Below are 17,694 nucleotides of genomic sequence, written 5' to 3'. Positions count from 1 at the left end.
TAAAATTGAACAGTATGACGTTAAAAAAAAGAATTAATTAAAAGTAATGAAACAAAATAACACAATACTATTATATGGATACTGCACCTAAGAAGATGCCGTTGTGTTTAGTTTGCAAAACTAATTAGTTCTAAGGTTAAATAAGATCTCTATCATAATAAAATTCTAGATTTTTTCAGTTGATATTCTGAAAGTTCGAAACTGCGAAAGCCAAGATTCTTATTCTTACGAAGAGGTAATTACTGTAATTTAAAGTGAAGGTATGCCGTTGAATCAATTTGTACTAAAACCACCAGACAATACAGCAGAAAATATATAAACATCTGACAATCAAGTGTTTTAAATGTTATAATACAAAAGATGTTTAGAGAGTTTAGGTTATTAAAATTTAGAGATAGTGTAATTGAATTTTGTTAACAATTCCTTTAATTTGAAGTACCTTGGAAATCAAGGACTGCTGGGGGTAGTCCATTTTTATTTGTTTGTCATATTTTGTTTTTCAGCTATTATTAGGCATTTGATTTAGCGTATTATTTGTCGGTAATGGACAATATTTGCTGTTAGACAATAATGATTCCATATATCATTAACATCATCATCATGAATACCCAAGTATCAGAAGGTATGTTTTTGTAGAATAATAAGAATTTGATATCAGTGGTATAGTAATATCCCACTTCTAAAACAATATAAATTTCCTAGCTTCAATAGTGTGTCATTAGCTAATTGTGACATTTTACGTAAAAGTTGCTAGAGCCACTGATTCTGGGATGATAAGTGATGTCGTTCCTGCAGAATATAAACTGTACTTTAGCAATGATGTGAACAAAGATCCAGCAAACTCTGAAACTGCTTTGCGGAGGAGCTGTAATGTCGATGTTCTATTACTAGCAATGCTTATTAGTTGTACGAAGCAAATCAGCATCCCTGAAGTATTTAACGCGCTGTAATATCGGCTCAGGAACGTGCATTATTATGCTTTCTGTTGTTCTGTCCTTCGTGGAGAGCAGACGTGTTCGCTCCGTGCTCCGCTACCTGCTGTCTGTGGTATTCTGTGGTGTACTCTTTTCCAGTGCGGATTTAGTCCTCTTTCAGCATCATCTTTTATTTGCTGGCATGACTGCCAGCAAAGATACGTGTGACATTTGTAAGAAGTCATTTTATGGGAAACAGAAGTTTCTCCGTTGTAGTGGGCCTTGCTCTGCAAGATATCATCTATCGTGCCTGCGAGTGAGTGATGCAGAATATTCCTGTTACACTTTAAACGGCGAGTCTACCTATAAGTGCGACACTTGCGATAGGAAGTTACGGTCAGTGAGGTCCGAAAATACTCCTGTTCGCTCTCTTAGGTCCGTATCGGCCTCTGAAACTGGCGGAAAAATGGCGACCGCTGTTAGGGAAGCTGCTTCCCAGCGAAACGCCAATGACGCGCTGAGTGCGCAGCTCGAGGCTGTTCGGATTAATGGTGTTTACACCAACAGCAAAATCGAGACCCTAATTGAGATGGTTCTCAAGCTGACTGACGAAGTCGGCCAACTACGGAAGGAAAATGAATCAATGAAAATCATGATGGATATTATGCATATGGCGGCACAACCTAGAGATCCATCTGTGCAGGATTTGTTGCCTCGGCGGGACGTGACGTCATTGGGAGGTCCCAAGCTCAACGCACCCAAATCCTACAAGGATGCGCTGTCGGATAGTGTTTCTACTGCTATTGTGTCGCCTAAGACCACCATAAATGAAGTTCGTTCAGAGGGGACCGTTGTACCTGGACTTCCCGTTACTTCAGCTCGAGGTCCTGGGTCTGCCGACGATGGCTTTATAACTGTTTCTAGGAAGAAGAGAGTTGAACTTCCTGGATCGGCTAATTCTTCCAAGGAAGTGAGGCCCACAATGATTGGAGTGAGGAGCTCTACTTCGCTCTATGTCATAGCGAAAAGGGTGAGAATGAAGTCGCTGTTCGTCTCTCGCTTCTCCCCGGACGTCACTTCTGCAGATATAGAAGACTCGCTTAAAGACCAATTAAAACTGACGTCGCTTACCTGCACCAGGTTAAAGACAAAATTTAACTCGTATGCGTCATTCCACATTTCAGTCGTAGAGGATGACTTCCATCTTGTAAACAATATCGGTGTTTGGCCTAGTGGGTGTTTAATTGCTCCTTATTTAGGTCGTCTTACTCCTGACCAAAGTTATTCCCCCCTGACTCTTTCATCTCGTCCGTCCTCCCCTGGTGCAGAGGTTTCAGCTTTAGGGGTCGCACCTTCAGATCAATTAGGTGCAAATGCCATTTCTGAGGAACCTCTGGAAGATGGGGCTACTTCACTCAGTTAAATGGCTCTCACCGGTGATGTCAACACGGGTGGTTTTTCCATGTCTACTAGAAAACAGCATTTAAATTCTTTGGACCTTTATTACCAAAACGTCAGAGGTCTCAGAACCAAGCAACTCGAATTCTACGATAGCGTCTGGTCCTCTGGTCATAGTATCTATGTTTAACTGAGACATGGCTAAACGACTCGTGTTACGATCACAATTTATTTCCGGACGGTTACACTGTTTTCCGTTCTGACAGAATATGCACAAATAAGACGCGTGGAGGTGGAGTGTTAATAGCTTTATCCCCCGGAATACATGCCTGTAAACGCAGGCACGACTTAGAATCTTTCGAAGAATGTGTATGGGTTGAAATCCCCAGTTTTGATGGTCTAAATCTACTCATTGGCAACCATTACTTTCCGCCTGATGCTAAACCTGAAGTTGTTGCTAATTACTTTCGATTTCTAGAAAACAATTTGGACACACAAAATTTTCGGGTTATTTGCATCTGGGGATTACACCCTGTTGTATAGCATTCTCTCGAGTTATGACTGGTCATATATGTACAGTATCACCGCTGTCGATGATGCTGTCGCTAGCCTGGACTCGGTTGTTTTAAATGCTATAGATAAGGCTATTCCCCGCGGGTATATCAGAAATTCAAAATTCCCTCACTGGTTTTCGAGTGCCTTAAGGTACTACATCTGGAAGAAAGATTTCTTTTACAGACGTTTTAAAAAGAATAACTCTGATTATTTTTATAGTAAATTTTCCTTCTATCGCAAGCTAGTGAAGGCTACAATCAAGTCTGACAGACATATTTGGTTGAAGTCGATTTACGACAATTTAAAGTCGCAACCCAAGCAATTTTGGAAATACGTGGCGTCACGTAGAAAAAGAAATTCCACCTGTATTCAGCTTGAAGTTAACGGCACTCATTTGGCTGAACCCCATTCTGTTGCCGATGCATTTGCTAAGCATTTTCAGTCGGTCTACAGTACCTCTTTAGGCGTATCCCCTTCCCCTGTGGAGTCCTCTGACTTCTTGTCTTTAGCCCCTATCTCCGAATTGGACATTTGTAAAGCAATTCGTCGTCTGAGACCTTCCAAATCTGTCGGACTTGATGACATTCCTAGCTTTGTTATAAAGGGTTGTTCGGAGATCTTTGTTCCTGTTCTCAAGCACATCTTCAATATAAGTTTAACGCAGAATTATTTCCCTATTTTATGGAAACAGGCAGCAGTAGTTCCTGTTTTTAAAAAAGGTACTCTGCCACTGTTAGTAACTACCGACCCATTTCTATACTTAATACTTTTTCCAAATTATTTGAACTTGTTATTTATGAGGCGCGTCCTCAAAGTAAGTTTCCCTGGGGCCGTTTACAGAAACAAAACACAATTTCATGGAAATATTTATTGCAACAGATACAGCAAGTGTCCAGCTATTTTTCAACATATTCGCCACCGGAATTGAGACATTTGTCATACCGTGGGACCAACTTTTGAATACCTGTGTCGTAGAAGTCTGCCGCCTGGGATTGGAACCACTGTATGACAACCATCTCCGCCTCTCTGTCAATCTCAAAACGCTGACGCTGACCGGACAGGAATTTCTTGAGGTGTAGGAAAAGATGGAAATCACTGGGAGCGAGGTACGGGCTGTAGGGTGAATGATTAAACACCTCCCAGCTGAACTCCTGCAGGAGACTTGCTGTCCGTCGAGCCGTGTGCGGCCTAGCGTTATCACTGACCGCACTTCACAGTCGGCGGGAGCTGGAATAAGAACATCCATCTTCAACAGCTGCAACGATGCTACTGTGAGAACGCGGGAGGTGCCGTTAGTGCATGCGCCATGCTACGTCATTGCTCTATCACGTACGCACAGTCGCTTCGCGCAATATAAGGTTTGCTAGCTGTGGGACGAGTGGGAAACTTACTTTGAGGACGCGCCTCGTATGATAATATCTCACATTACATAAAGTCTAAATTAAATCCTTGTCAGCATGGTTTTACTAAATCTAAATCTACAGTTAATAATCTCGTAACCTATCTTGATTTTATTAATCCAATAGTTGGCTCCCAGTGTCAAGCTGATGCTGTTTATTTTGATCTTAGCAGTGCATTTGATCTTGTCCCTCATACTCTTCTACTCAACAAGCTCAGTGCTTTTGGACTCTCTGATGGTTACGTAAACTGGTTTCGTAGTTACTTAACCAACAGACAATCCCAGGTTCGCGTTTCTGGAACTCTTTCGTCTCCTTTTGTGGTCCTCTCTGGTGTTCCACAAGGATCTATTTTGGGTCCTCTACTTTTCAACTTGTTTATTGATGATATATGCCAAGTAATTAATCACTCTAAATGCCTTCTTTTCGCTGATGATATCAAAATTTTTGGTGCCATTAAATCTCCCAACGACTGCAATGAACTTCAAACTGACATTGACTCTGTACAAGGTTGGTGCTCTGCTAACTTCATGAAACTCAATATTAGTAAAACTACAGTAATTTCCTTCTTCAGGAAAACCACTACTTTGATCTTTGATTACAAACTTTTTCAGTCCTCCATAACACGTACCGATACCATTAAAGACCTGGGAATATTTATCGACTCCAAGCTCCGATTTCACAACCATGTTGACCACATATTTTCACATTGTATTAAGTTGCTGGGTCTTGTTCGCACATTAACCTTTTCGTTTTCTTCTTCCGATTGCCTGTATATGTTATATGTAACCTTAGTTAGATCCAAGCTCGAGTACGTCTCGGTCGCTTGGAATTCTATTACGACTACTGATGGCAACAAACTGGAACGTATCCAGCAGAAGTTTGCAGCCCTTTGCTACTATCGTTTCCTCCCCCAAGTGCATTACAGCTATGCTGATGCTTTAGAGTATTTAAAACTCCATACCCTGCGTAAGAGAAGGCATTGCAGTGATGCACTGTTCCTTGCGCAGGTTTACCGCGGTTTTAAATGCTGTCCTTCCCTTCTGGAAGCTGTCGGTCTCCGCATCCCTGCTCGGAATCTGAGAGATTTTTCTATGTTCAGTGTTAGCCCTTTGATCAAAAACAGTCCTTCTGGTAGATGCGCATCAGCTGCTAATGTCGTCTGCAGGGACTTGGACATATTCGAGATGAAAATTGTCACACTTCTTCACATTCTATAATTGTAAAATTTACTTAGTTGATTTAAATTATTTTTACAAATATCCTATATATTTAGTTGCAATTTTCTTGTGTATTTATGTCCTCCGTAACAATGTATATTATATATAGCTTGTTTTATCTTTTATGCTTTTATTGTGTTCATGAGCTCATCTCTGTGCTGTATCTGTAATTGGCCATCAGGCTGTTGATACAGCACACAAATAATAAAGAATTGAATTTAATTTAATTGAATAATAGGCTTATAATAAAGAAACCACTTGTTAAATACGCCATTCTTGCTCCTTACATGAAATGTAACATGTAAAGAATAAATGGTTACAATAAATAATATATGTGTATGTGTGTATATGATAGCTTCTTAAAACCGTTATCCCTTACATCAAAAAGGGGCATAATTAGTTTGCTATCAGCAGTGTAAACAAGTATATGTGTTATATGTATATAGTCTTTTGTGTTTTTCTTGCATTGGGGGCTGCATCAGAAGAACTGCTTCTGATCAAAACAATTCAGTTGCAAACAGGTCCACAAGCAATGGTACATCAGGTATTGAATTACGCTCATGACGTTCTAAGTAGTCGGCTAGAATTTCCCATTGACTTGAATAAATCCAATCTACTGGAGTTTCCAATCTGATATTTGGAATATTAACATCCGCTCCTCGGGCTATTAAGTAGTCAACAAGACCCGTATGCCCTCTCATAACCGCGGCATGCAGTGCAGATTGTCCGCGGTCATCACGAAGATTAATATCGGCGCCAATTTCCACTAAAACATTCACTATGTTCATCCTTCCCAGTCTGATGGCCAATGAGAGCGCGGTCAATTTTGTGGGCCCTTGGTAATTGACGTTAGCATTACAATTCACAAAGAGTTTTGCAAATTTTGCGTTGTCCTTAATCACAGAAAGTTGTAAAGGTGATCTTCCGGCAGAATCCGAAATATTTACATCTGCTCCTCGGGCTATTAAGTATTGAACAAGACCGGACTCCCCTTTCAAAACCGCGGCGTGCAGTGCAGTTTGTCCGCGGTCATCACGAAGATTAATATCGGCGCCAATTTCCACTAAAACATTCACTATGTTCATCCTTCCCAGTCTGATGGCCAATGAGAGCGCGGTCAATTTTGTGGGCCCTTGGTAATTGACGTTAGCATTAAACTTCACTAAGAGTTTTGCACATTTTACGTTGTTCTTAATCACAGAAAGTTGTAAAGGTGATCTTCCGCAAGAATCCGGAATATTTATATCTGCACCTTTCTCCACCAAATGCATTGCTAATTCAGTATAGTTGCGTAAAAGTGCGTGATGAAGTGGAGTTGAGCCATTTCCATCGCGCATGTTCAGATTAGCACCTGTTTCTATTAAGCAGTTCATGGCATCCAAGTTATCACAAATCACTGCGACATGTAAAGGTGGCGATCTGCTGCCATCACTACTACAGAAATTGACATCAGCGCCTCTTTTAATTAAGTACTTCACTGTCTTTAAGTCGTAATCCGCAATTGCAAGTTGTAACGGACTTGTGCCTCGTTCAACATTGCTGCCATTAATATCCGCGCCCTGTTCTAGTAAGAAATCCATCACGTCCCAATGTGCCCCGTCAGTTGCCAAGAGCAAAGCAGTTTCATAAATGGTGCAAGCATTTACGTCTGCTCCATTCATTGCAAGATAACGAACTATTTCTAGCTTGCCACGAGATGCAGCCACCATCAGCGGAGTCCGGCCATTTGCGTTAGCTACCTCTAAATGAGCGCCTCTTTCCACTAGAAATTCTGTTGCTCTCAGATTACCATAGCGAGCTGCTTTGTGTAGCGGAGTGTCGTCGTCTGAATTCGTCTGGTTGACAGACATTCCTGCATCTTCTAATAACGTCATAAGGTCTACTTTATCAGCTTGAGCAGCGAAGTGAAGATCGGTTTCATTTTTGAAGGTAAAATTAATATCAGCGCCTCTTTCAATTAAATAATTCACTGTCTGTAAGTCGTGTACCACAATTGCAAGTTGTAACGGACGTATACCTCGTCTAACATTTCCGCCATTAATATCCGCGCCCTGTTCCAGTAAGAAATCCATCACGTCCCAATGTGCCCTTTCAGTTGCCAAGAGCAAAGCAGTTCTACCACCCTTGTCTAAACTATTCACATCTGTTTTCTCCCCCAGCACCTTATTGACAGCTTCCGGGTCATTGTTCAAAACAGCATCATGGAGTTTGGATTCTTCTGCAAGCATCCTGTCGAAAATATTCCGTATTATCTCGTACTTAGGGTAGAAAAGAGAGTCCGAAATGAAATTGCCACACCTAGAAAAATTCTTTGTAAACCATTTGGCAGAAAAATATTCTGAAAAACATCGATGGATAAAACGCGGCCTGCTATCCGTAGAGTCAGTTATCATTCCACATTGATCTGCCTCTGTGCTTTGAAGGAATTTCGTTGCTTTTTGCAAGTAGTTGGTAACTTCTGTATCCAATAGCAGATTGAGTTCGTCGCGTGTGAACAACGACATTAACGCTGGAATCATGTGTTTCTTTACGTACTTCTGTCTCGCATCTTTTGAATCAGGTTTTGAGAGATCCATTGCTTTCTTCTCTCCTAAGTAAATATCACATTTGTTCTCCGTAAATTTCATAAAGAGATCGAGTAAATTAAAGTTTTCTGGTAAATTATCCTTCCCATTACAGCAGTAATTGTCAACTTCATTCACAAAGGCTTCACTTAACATCATTGTATGTAATGGAATGCCCGTAAAGTTTCCATCTTTGTCGCTGAAGTTCTTTGAAGTCGACCTGAGCAACTTTTCGGCAAAATTTCGCAGACTTCCTTGGTTCAGTTTTCCATTTGTTTTATTCCAATACTGTTTCAAAAAAATAATCTGTTTTTTCCTAGTAAATGGCCGTAACGTAAAAGCAAATTTCTTCAAGATCTTCTCCAATTTCTTCTGGTAGGTGGAACGTGATGAAATCCAAACCTTCGAAGCAGTTTTATTCCTTATTTCTGTTATTAACATCTCTACCTTGCCATTGTAATGTGGACATATTTCATCGAATCCATCTAACATTAAAACTACTTTACCTCTCTGCTCCAACGCATGTAGGAATATTTTATTTTCTAGTTCTAAAGCATTTTGTTCCTTCGAATGAGCGGCTTTCCACAGGAATTCCTTGCACTTGTCGGTGCATTCTTCTTCAAATTTAGTACTTTCCAGTGTACTCGTATGATCATTTAGATTTAGTCTTAGCACCCACATCGAAGGTTTCCACTTCTTTATTTCATGTTCCATGTGGGAGAAAAACGTAGATTTTCCCATTCCTGGTTCAGCTGCAAGCAACATGGTGGAGTCAGTGTGTTCCATTATACTGCAGACGTCATACGACTCGCAATTAGTTTTGTCAATATATTTTCGGATGACATCAATGTCACTACTCGAGTCTCTCCATACAAAGTAACGTTCTGTCCTGTGAACCCAATGCACATTTTTGTAAAACTTTTTCAGTTCCTTAAAGTTGCTTTCTGGGTGTTTGTTTCCAAGAATAACGTATCTAACTTCCTCTGGTTTGACTGATTGAAAAACATTATGATGTCCTATAGGCTTGTTGGAAGGGTCTACAATCTTAAAACCATAGTTTCTTGATATTTCATCAAATTTAAATTCATATATTCTCTTTACGACTGGTAGGTAATGTTCCAGTTGGCTCGGCTCTAACCCAGTAATTGCAAACGCGTCAGGGGTGTCTGTCAACTTCAGAATATCATCATTCAGATACACCTGCTGCTCCAATATGCGTGAGACATAGCAACTAGGAGAATCAGACAACTTTCTACCAATACACAGTTTCTGTTCCCTTCCCAATAATAATGACAAAGCTTGTGAGTTTATACTATGCTATGTATCTTCAAGAGGGTCTTTACCTATCAGTGCCTCTAAAGGGACCTCCGTACCTTGAAAATCAACAGTTCTTTTCAGCACAATTTCCTGTGATTTGTAATCCAAGTCAAACAATTTGCAGTCATCTTCATACTCCGCGTATACATTTTCCAGTTTCTGTTGAAGTTGGGAAGCCAAATGTGGGTGTTTATGTTGTGAAATTACAACACACGTTTTCTGAGGGAGGTGCCATATGTCCGTAAGAATATCGGCCAAATTTTTATCATCATTGTCAGAGCCTTCCTCACAGTCAATGACCAAGACAGAACTCCACTTGCAAGGCCAGAATTCACGAATTTCTTCACGTCGATCCAGTAAAGATTTTAAACTAATAAATAATGAATTTTCTTGATCTAAAGAATTGAGAGCCTGATATATTTTCAATTTGGATAAAGTGCCACAATTTTTTTTGGTAATGACGTTTAATAATTTGCTGCGTTGCAAGGCATCAGACAGTGGTTGCATATGTTGTTCAGTGAAACGTATACCAAATTCAATGGATCCTTGAACGTCTATTTTCGATAATTCCTTTATCTTCTCAATCCAAAGCTGTTTGATATTTTGCCAGAGACGCGAACTTTCGCTGAGAATATCTACTTCGTCGACTTCTTTCCACCAGTTTTCCAAAACTTGTTTGAGATTTTCGTAGATGGAATTTGTGCCTGAAAGTGATGTATGACAAGCTTCCTGAAGTTCCACGAAGGAACTTTCATTTGCCTGGCATTGAAATATTTTCACTTTCTGCAAGAATTCTTCGTATAATGAAAAATCACATTTCTCCAGTTCCTTGATCAGTTTTCCTAAGTCATCACTGCTCGGCTCAGATATTAATTTTTCCAGTTTCTTCTTTATGTCACCGTTTGTAAAGTTGCTAATTTTATTCTCTATTTCTTGCTTAATTTCTTCATCTGTATATGCTGCCATTTGCACCAGAAAATTATAATAATTTAACAGTTCTTTAAAAAAGTCGAAAACATCTTTACCAGATTTCTCATCGAAAGTCACATATTTCCCGTCATTTGGCCCTGAACTCAATATGCTCACTAGGTTTTTGTCGTTTCCAACTTCAATGCCGCCTTTCAGCCTGGCATTAGTGTAAATTATAAACTCGAAGTCAACAAACGATCCATACATTTTCAGATTACTGTCTTCTGAAACGTTCCGTTTAATTTCACAGTACGATTCAAAATATTTGAACAAACTGAAATCTCCAGACAGGTGTAAGAAGCTGGAGCGCAGAATTGGCTTTTCGACTTTCTTGGTTTTCCTATGCTTAAGCTGTATGAAACACGTCTTACAAATATCTTGTCCTTTCAATCTGTACTTAAAGACCACGTCATCAAAGGCCCCAGCGTCGTCGACGTTTGAAGCCAGATGGAATTCCTCTGTCTTGTAGAGGCCCCGCGCGAAGAGGAACGAAGCCAGTCTGATGCCGTACAACTCTCCTTCTATTGAAACTGTACCAGGTCTCTTGATGTACTTGGGAAGAACTCCGTCTTGGTAGGTCGTGGCCGGGTTGTCCTGGTTGAAGAAAACGCAATTAAGTGACTTCATTTCGGAACAACGTGCCACATTAATACTTGACTGTTTCATGACACCGACTCAGTATATTAAATATATTCTTGATGTTCTTACAGAGTTAATCAAGACATCCTCCGACTTAATATATGGATCAATTACTCTGTCCACATGAGTCCGTCATTGAATTGTATACTGTGACACATGAATCGTTATGATCAAGGCTGTTTGTCGAATTTCGTAAAATGTTAACTTACCTTTGGAGTAAAATTATTATCCCCAAGATTTATGCTATTTTATACTGCTTACATTGTTTATACTTACTTATCTTTCTTCAAATTTATTCTCTTTGCGTTTCATAATACGGATACTAGTACAAGTACCTTAACAAGTAGTATAAATTTCTATACTATTACAAGCCTATTTGGATTTGAGATACTGTAGGATTATTAGCTTACACTCATCTAAAATTATTAGGCAGTCGCATCAAATGGCAATTGCATATTCTCAGGCATAGGTTAGAATACAAATATAAAAAGTGTTCTCTATTTAAGAGACAGCAAGCTTTTGAAATAAGCTAGATCATTGTATAATTTATTTACCTGTATCTGTCTGGCCTGCAGTCCAGAATTGATAAAGTATCTGATCACAGAGATACCTGAAAATTAACTTTGGCCCCAATAAAATAACATTGTTTAATGACGCGTACTTTTCTCCGAATGAGGCTGGGGAGACGTATCATTTAATAATTTAGGGATCAATTTCTGGAGAAGTTTCCGACCAGATATATCTTCAAAGTTTCGCTTTATAAATACCCGTTCAGTCTTAACGAAGATAAAACATGGAAACGGACGGACAGGACCTTCCTTATATGCGTTCACCCTGTGAGCTCTGTGTGAAGAACGCAAAATAGTTTGAAACATTCTTATATTTGTTTTAACAGTCTCAACATAATGTACTTTCTATTGTCATAGTACGTAGATAGGCCTTACAGGTTATTTCGCACTGGCCCATGTATTTTAACGTCGCAAACAATAGCACTTCAAATTATCTGATATGAATGATAAGCTGGTGACGTGACAAGAAATTTACAAGGGTTTTTCCCACAGTCGTTTCCGTTCCAATTATTTCTATGTGAGCTCGTCCTGAGAGCTAAAATAGCACCAGCATAACAGCCACGTTTCTGCTTAATAATTAATGAAATTAGGCGTACGTGTCTCGAAAGTGTGTTGGATGGCCTATACATGAGTAAACATTTTCGCATTCTGTTGGCCTAAACAGTAATGGTATTGATTGCTTCTATGTTAAACGCCCAGTAATTATGTTTGCAGTCATTCTAAAACACTACGAGCTCGAGATATTTTTCGTTGGCGACATCTCCGGACAAAGTTCATACAGTTTTCCTGGATAACTCTGTTGTCTAGAACAGTCACACAAAGGCTAAGATATATGATAAGTGAAAAGCCAATGTTTCCTTACGAAAGAATTAAGCAGATATTCGGAGTGGATAATTCACATATCGATGTTAGTGTTCTCCGGTATGACGTCGTGTGGAATTCTGGGAAGATACCAGCGTTAAGGAGGAACATACTGCCTCCGTCTCCATGGCTGTTGACGAAGGAAAAAACTTATTCTACATAACGTGACCAATGAAATGGCAGTTTGTACGAGTTCTTAACCCTTTCGTTTGATAAAAACAACTTATGGGCTTGTCCATATTTATTTTCCTGCCTTGCTTCTTTATCGTTGTTGAACAATTGTCATGACACTAGCTTAATTTACATTGTTGCAGTAATTACATGAATAACATTGTATCAACAATAACCCTTGGTAGGATTTTGTTCCATATATCATTGTTGCAGTTATTTCCTTAGTTGCCTTCCAGATATCATCGCACTGATGTGGCATAAAGAACACCTTTCGAATTTCAGTTTACTCCAAAAAGCACATGTTCCAATCTTGCGAAAGGAATGAATTATTATGTGCGGTTACTCATTACTTTATTAACATGAAACATAACTTTAGTAGACGGACGTAAAATTATTCTGAATTACTAAAGCTGTATCAAGATACACGATATATTAAAGAAACCCATTTAAACTGTCTGTCTGTATGAATGTAAGATAATATTTATAACCATAAAAGATTATAGATAAGGCTTATTATTAATTCAGTTGTTTAACATTTAACATCAAGATAAGTAAACAATAACTTAGTATGCGAAATTTATGAACTTGTCACAAATATCCTTTCTGGAATCGAGGGATTGTGACGCAAGGATTCTTTGGGTAAATCATGATCTATGTTGGCACAGCCAAAGTGTCTTGTGATCACGTTCTGCATGTAGAATAATCTAGAAAGATGTGTATGCAATTCTCACAAATGTAATGAATTAAATGACTTATACTGGTAGGCCTTTAGTTGTTACGAAAGAAATAAAATGATGCAATTTATGATAAAATACACATCATACGTAGATACAGCTGGGTAGTGATTTCCCAACTCGCAAAATTTATACATTTGTTATGTACAGGACTGTACGCTTAGGGTGCAATGCGAATTAACAAAGTATTTCCATGCTTTGGTGGCATGCATAACAACAAGAGAGACGAGTATTTTTCCACTTAGTTCTTGATTGTTAGTGATAACTTGTAGAACAGCTTTACAGCAAATGCTGAGAACGTCCAGAGCCTTCTAGAAAATAAACAACTAAATATGTAATATGTTTTACGCTACTTCTCGAGGTGTTTCAGGTTCAATGTTTGCAAGTCTCTTTCAGTTCCTCCAAACTTCGCGAGTTATTATAACAAATTCTTTGTTTCATAAATTCCATGCATAAATATCTGGAAGGTTAAAGTATGACCACGTCCATTTCCAACAATGAGCTCACAGAATATTTTTTACAATGAAACAGTTATTTTCGCAGTTTGAGTCAAGGCCCCATTATGTTGGAAACAGCAGTACGTTTCACTTTATTTCAACAGAGAAATGAAATGAAGAAAATGATTCTCGTATTGTTAATTGAATCTCAAAACACTCGAGAAACTGTCGAAGCATTATTACCAGTCGGTGCATTGTTGTCTTATTTGGTACTTCCTTGTGAGTATACGCATTGCAAAATGTTTTACGAAGATCGGAAAAGAGAAAGGACACACGTTCTCCTCGTGAATACGCCATGTTTGCACCTACACAACTATCGCGCAACTCGCTCGAGCAGCGCCCTAGAAACCAGTAACCACGGGCAACACTGGAAAGATCTGTTATACGGGGTTAGGTCAATTTCTGATATAACGTTTTGTTCCGGAGCAAGTGAATGTTGTTGGGTTGCATTTAAAATGGTGCACGGTATAATTCTCTATTTCATGCTAATACGAAAGGTTTCATTATTATTATTATTTCCGACATTTTATTTTCACACAATTTCTCCATCAAATGAAAGTTAATACCTTGACAAGAAACCGCTTACATCCCCACAAGAAACTATAAAATCAGCAGCTGAATCTTTTGTTAGTCTAATTTGTGTTAATTTTAACGACGTCCAAGTCATTTCCTATGAAAATGGCTTATATTTCTTAAATCCCTATGACATTCAATCTGTAACGTTCCCTATGAAACGTAATCATGGGCATAAATGAGAGTTTAAAGAATTGCTGATCTTACCTCTACTCCGTTTGGGCCCGGATTCAGTTCAACACAGCCGATAACAAGGAGCGAAGCCAATAGAAAACAGCTGAACCACCTGAAACTTTCATTATCGCGTTCTCTACCAGTGAAACTTTCCATAATCACGCACTTCCCAGGTTTTCCGCCACTCCACCGGCCAACTGCGGCCCTCCATTGTTCGGTAGTTTCCCCCATGGCCCAAGAGGTTAATTAGTTTTACACAAACACCAACTTTGATATTCAAAACAAATTTCGTTCACTACAATCGCCTGTCTCGTATTGTTTTACTTTATTTTGATGGAAACAAGAGGCATCATACAAAATTATAATTCATTTATGTAAATGAATTGTAATAAAATAAATAATTGCCTTGTCTTTTAGAAATATGTACAATTAATAATTTTTCTAAATAATACTGAAATATTTATGATGGTGTAAATTATACTTAAGTGCATGAAGATTCAGTTAATTTCTGACATATGTAACAAAGACGTATTTGATTTTATAATAATTTCAGACATGTAATAAAGGCTGTAGCTAATTTTTGTTCAGTAACGTTAAACGTAATTCTAATAAAAAAACTAGATTTTCAGAAAAAACTAAGTACATGTTAGTATCTCGTCATCAGAAGGTGGGCAAAATTATCTTAGGATGGCTAATAAATCCTTTGAAAGGGTTACAAAGTTCAAATATCTGGGAACAACAATAACAAATCAAAATGATACTTGTGAGGAAGTTAGGAGGAGACTAAATTCCGGAAATGCTTGCTACTTCTCAGTCCAAAATATTTTGTCTTCCCGTCTGATTTCTAAGAACCTGAAAATTAAAGTATACAAAACAATAATCTTGCCTGTTGTTTTGTATGGGTGCGAAACATGGTCTCTCACTCAGAGGGAGGAACACAGATTGTATGTGTTTGTGAATCGTGTGTTGAGGAGGATATTTGGGCCTAAGAGGGAAGACGATGGGGCGTGGAGAAAACTGCACAATGACGAGCTTAAAAATCTGTACTGCTCCCCCAGTATTGTGAGGGTGATTAAGTCGAGAAGAGTGAGATGGGCGGGACATGTAGCGCGCATGGATGGGACAAGAGGTGTGCACCGGGTATTAGTTGGGAAACCTGAAGGGAAGAGACCGCTGGGGAGACCTAGACTTAGATGGGAGGATAATCTCAGGCGGGATCTATGGGAGATAGGAGTTGAAGGAAACTGGATTTTGTTGGCCCAGGACAGGGTCCGGTGGGGGGCTTTGGTTAATTCGGTGATGAACCTTCGGGTTCGGTAAGCCATCTAGTTAGTTAGTTAGTTATAGATTTTCAAGTCTTGGCTATGTAACTTCCAGACCCCGTACATTTTCCCTTCTAGAGCAGTAATAAGGGCACGAACAGCAACCATATGGAATGATAATAATGAAATTGTCAATATTCCCAAACACAATTATCTCCTTATCTGTAGCTATAGGCTAATTTTATTCCCTTTTTCCCAAACAGCTGTTACATGTTCACACCACCAGTCGTTCAGTTCAGTATTTTAAATAACGACGTTAATAAGAATCTTCTGAGGGCGCAGTTACAAATAGGCTTATCCTCATCTTCATAGAGATATGATAAAGCTGTCATTTTATATTGAGCTTCTTGCGATAAGCAGTTGTTTGTTATAGATAACGTCTGTATCTCTTCACACTTATCTAGTCGAGTGGGCTACCCAGGTACAAATAAACTTATGATTTGATATTCCACTTTGGATGTGAAATAGACGTTAAAATTCCCATAATGATCTTGTCGAAGTGGTTCATATTCTTTGTAACGTTTGTTCCTAATGAAAATGGACACTAATTATCGGCATTCTGTATTTGCATGGGCACGTTTCGCAAAGTGTTTCAGATTGTAAGCAAATCTCCTGCATGCCATTCTTTGATATGCATGAAGGAAGTTCGACGCAGATAAAAGGATTTAAATTTTGGCCGCGTATAGTATATTCATGCTCGTCATGACACTGAAATAACCCCGAGGATATACGCTAACGCGAATAGCGAAAGCGTGAATAACAAGTCACCTGTACTCGTCTTCCCATTCGTCTTCTTTCTTAGAATAACTTTTCACACAAAAATCATAGGCAAAGACAAAACAGTTGGGTGACATTGGCCTACATGCCTTTTTTAGAAATAGATGTAAAAATAGCTTTCCTGCATCCATCATCCGTGCGTTTCTTAGACTCTCCACAAATACTAAATAAAACATCAAATTCTTCCCAGTTCCTTTCGATTCACCGTAGAACTTACAAACCTCGAAGTTGAAAGATCGTCGTTAAATAACCTATGAAAAAGACAAAAGACTTGCGAACTGCGAAATTAACTCTGATAAATGAAAGCCACAAACTATGGAAAATTAATTTTCAGACTTCTTTGCTGGTAATGAAATTCCACGTCATTTGCGGAACCTGATAATTTAGTGCCACGTTAGGAAGGGCTACGTGAAACTTTCCATCAAATCTTTCTCGATTTGACGGCCCTAACAGCAAACGCTTGGTTAATAATACAAATTATAAAACTCCTCGCTAGACGTATGCAAATTTTTCCATCTTCCTGCTATTTTCTTCTCTCGTAGGAGTAAATATTCTCCTCAGCGTTATTGTCTCCAGCACACTAAAAGCAAATGTTCCCTCCTGTGTGTGAGAGGCCAAGTCACACTCAAGCTACTATCCACAGATCACGAGAAAATTCCTGCAATGGGTAGTCGTTTCTGGTGCGGTGCGGGGGGAATGTAACTTATCAGCTGGACTAGAGGGCTGCTATTGGTGGGAAGTGTGACACGCCAAAGAGTTATGCTACTAAGCAGACTGAAAACATCAAGCAGTTGAGATTATCGTGTATTTAGTGCGTCTGTACTGTGTTCTGTGGGTGTTGCGATAATATACTATATTCAATCACAGGTGATTTAAAGATGTCGAGTGTACGTAAACAGGGGAAAACTATTCACAGGGAAGCGCGGGAAATAATATCCAGCGTAGTGAAGCTGTGTCATGAGGAAGCAAGACGGAAAGAGCTGAAATTTTCCCTGACCCGTGCAACAGACAGGGCAGCCAAATACGCTGGTGTATCTAAGGCT

General features: G+C 39.1%; 1 pseudogene across 1 annotated transcript; it reads right to left on the bottom strand.

Moving 5' to 3' along the window:
- Positions 1 to 2,900: 2,900 nt before the first annotated feature.
- LOC110834166 (uncharacterized) lies at positions 2,901 to 15,182 on the bottom strand (annotated as a pseudogene). Its single transcript, XR_015535829.1, has 2 exons — positions 14,586 to 15,182; positions 2,901 to 10,928 (listed from the first exon to the last, which is right to left on the bottom strand). The product of XR_015535829.1 is annotated as an uncharacterized LOC110834166 (transcript).
- Positions 15,183 to 17,694: the final 2,512 nt, after the last annotated feature.

The sequence above is a fragment of the Zootermopsis nevadensis genome, unplaced genomic scaffold (assembly GCF_977971745.1).
Source record: "Zootermopsis nevadensis isolate Lab colony 2312 unplaced genomic scaffold, Znev_1.0 Znev_ptg000019l, whole genome shotgun sequence".
NCBI classification, from domain to species: domain Eukaryota; kingdom Metazoa; phylum Arthropoda; class Insecta; order Blattodea; family Termopsidae; genus Zootermopsis; species Zootermopsis nevadensis.
Note: the sequence above shows the minus strand (reverse complement) of the source record. Positions and strands in the feature narration are given on the sequence as shown.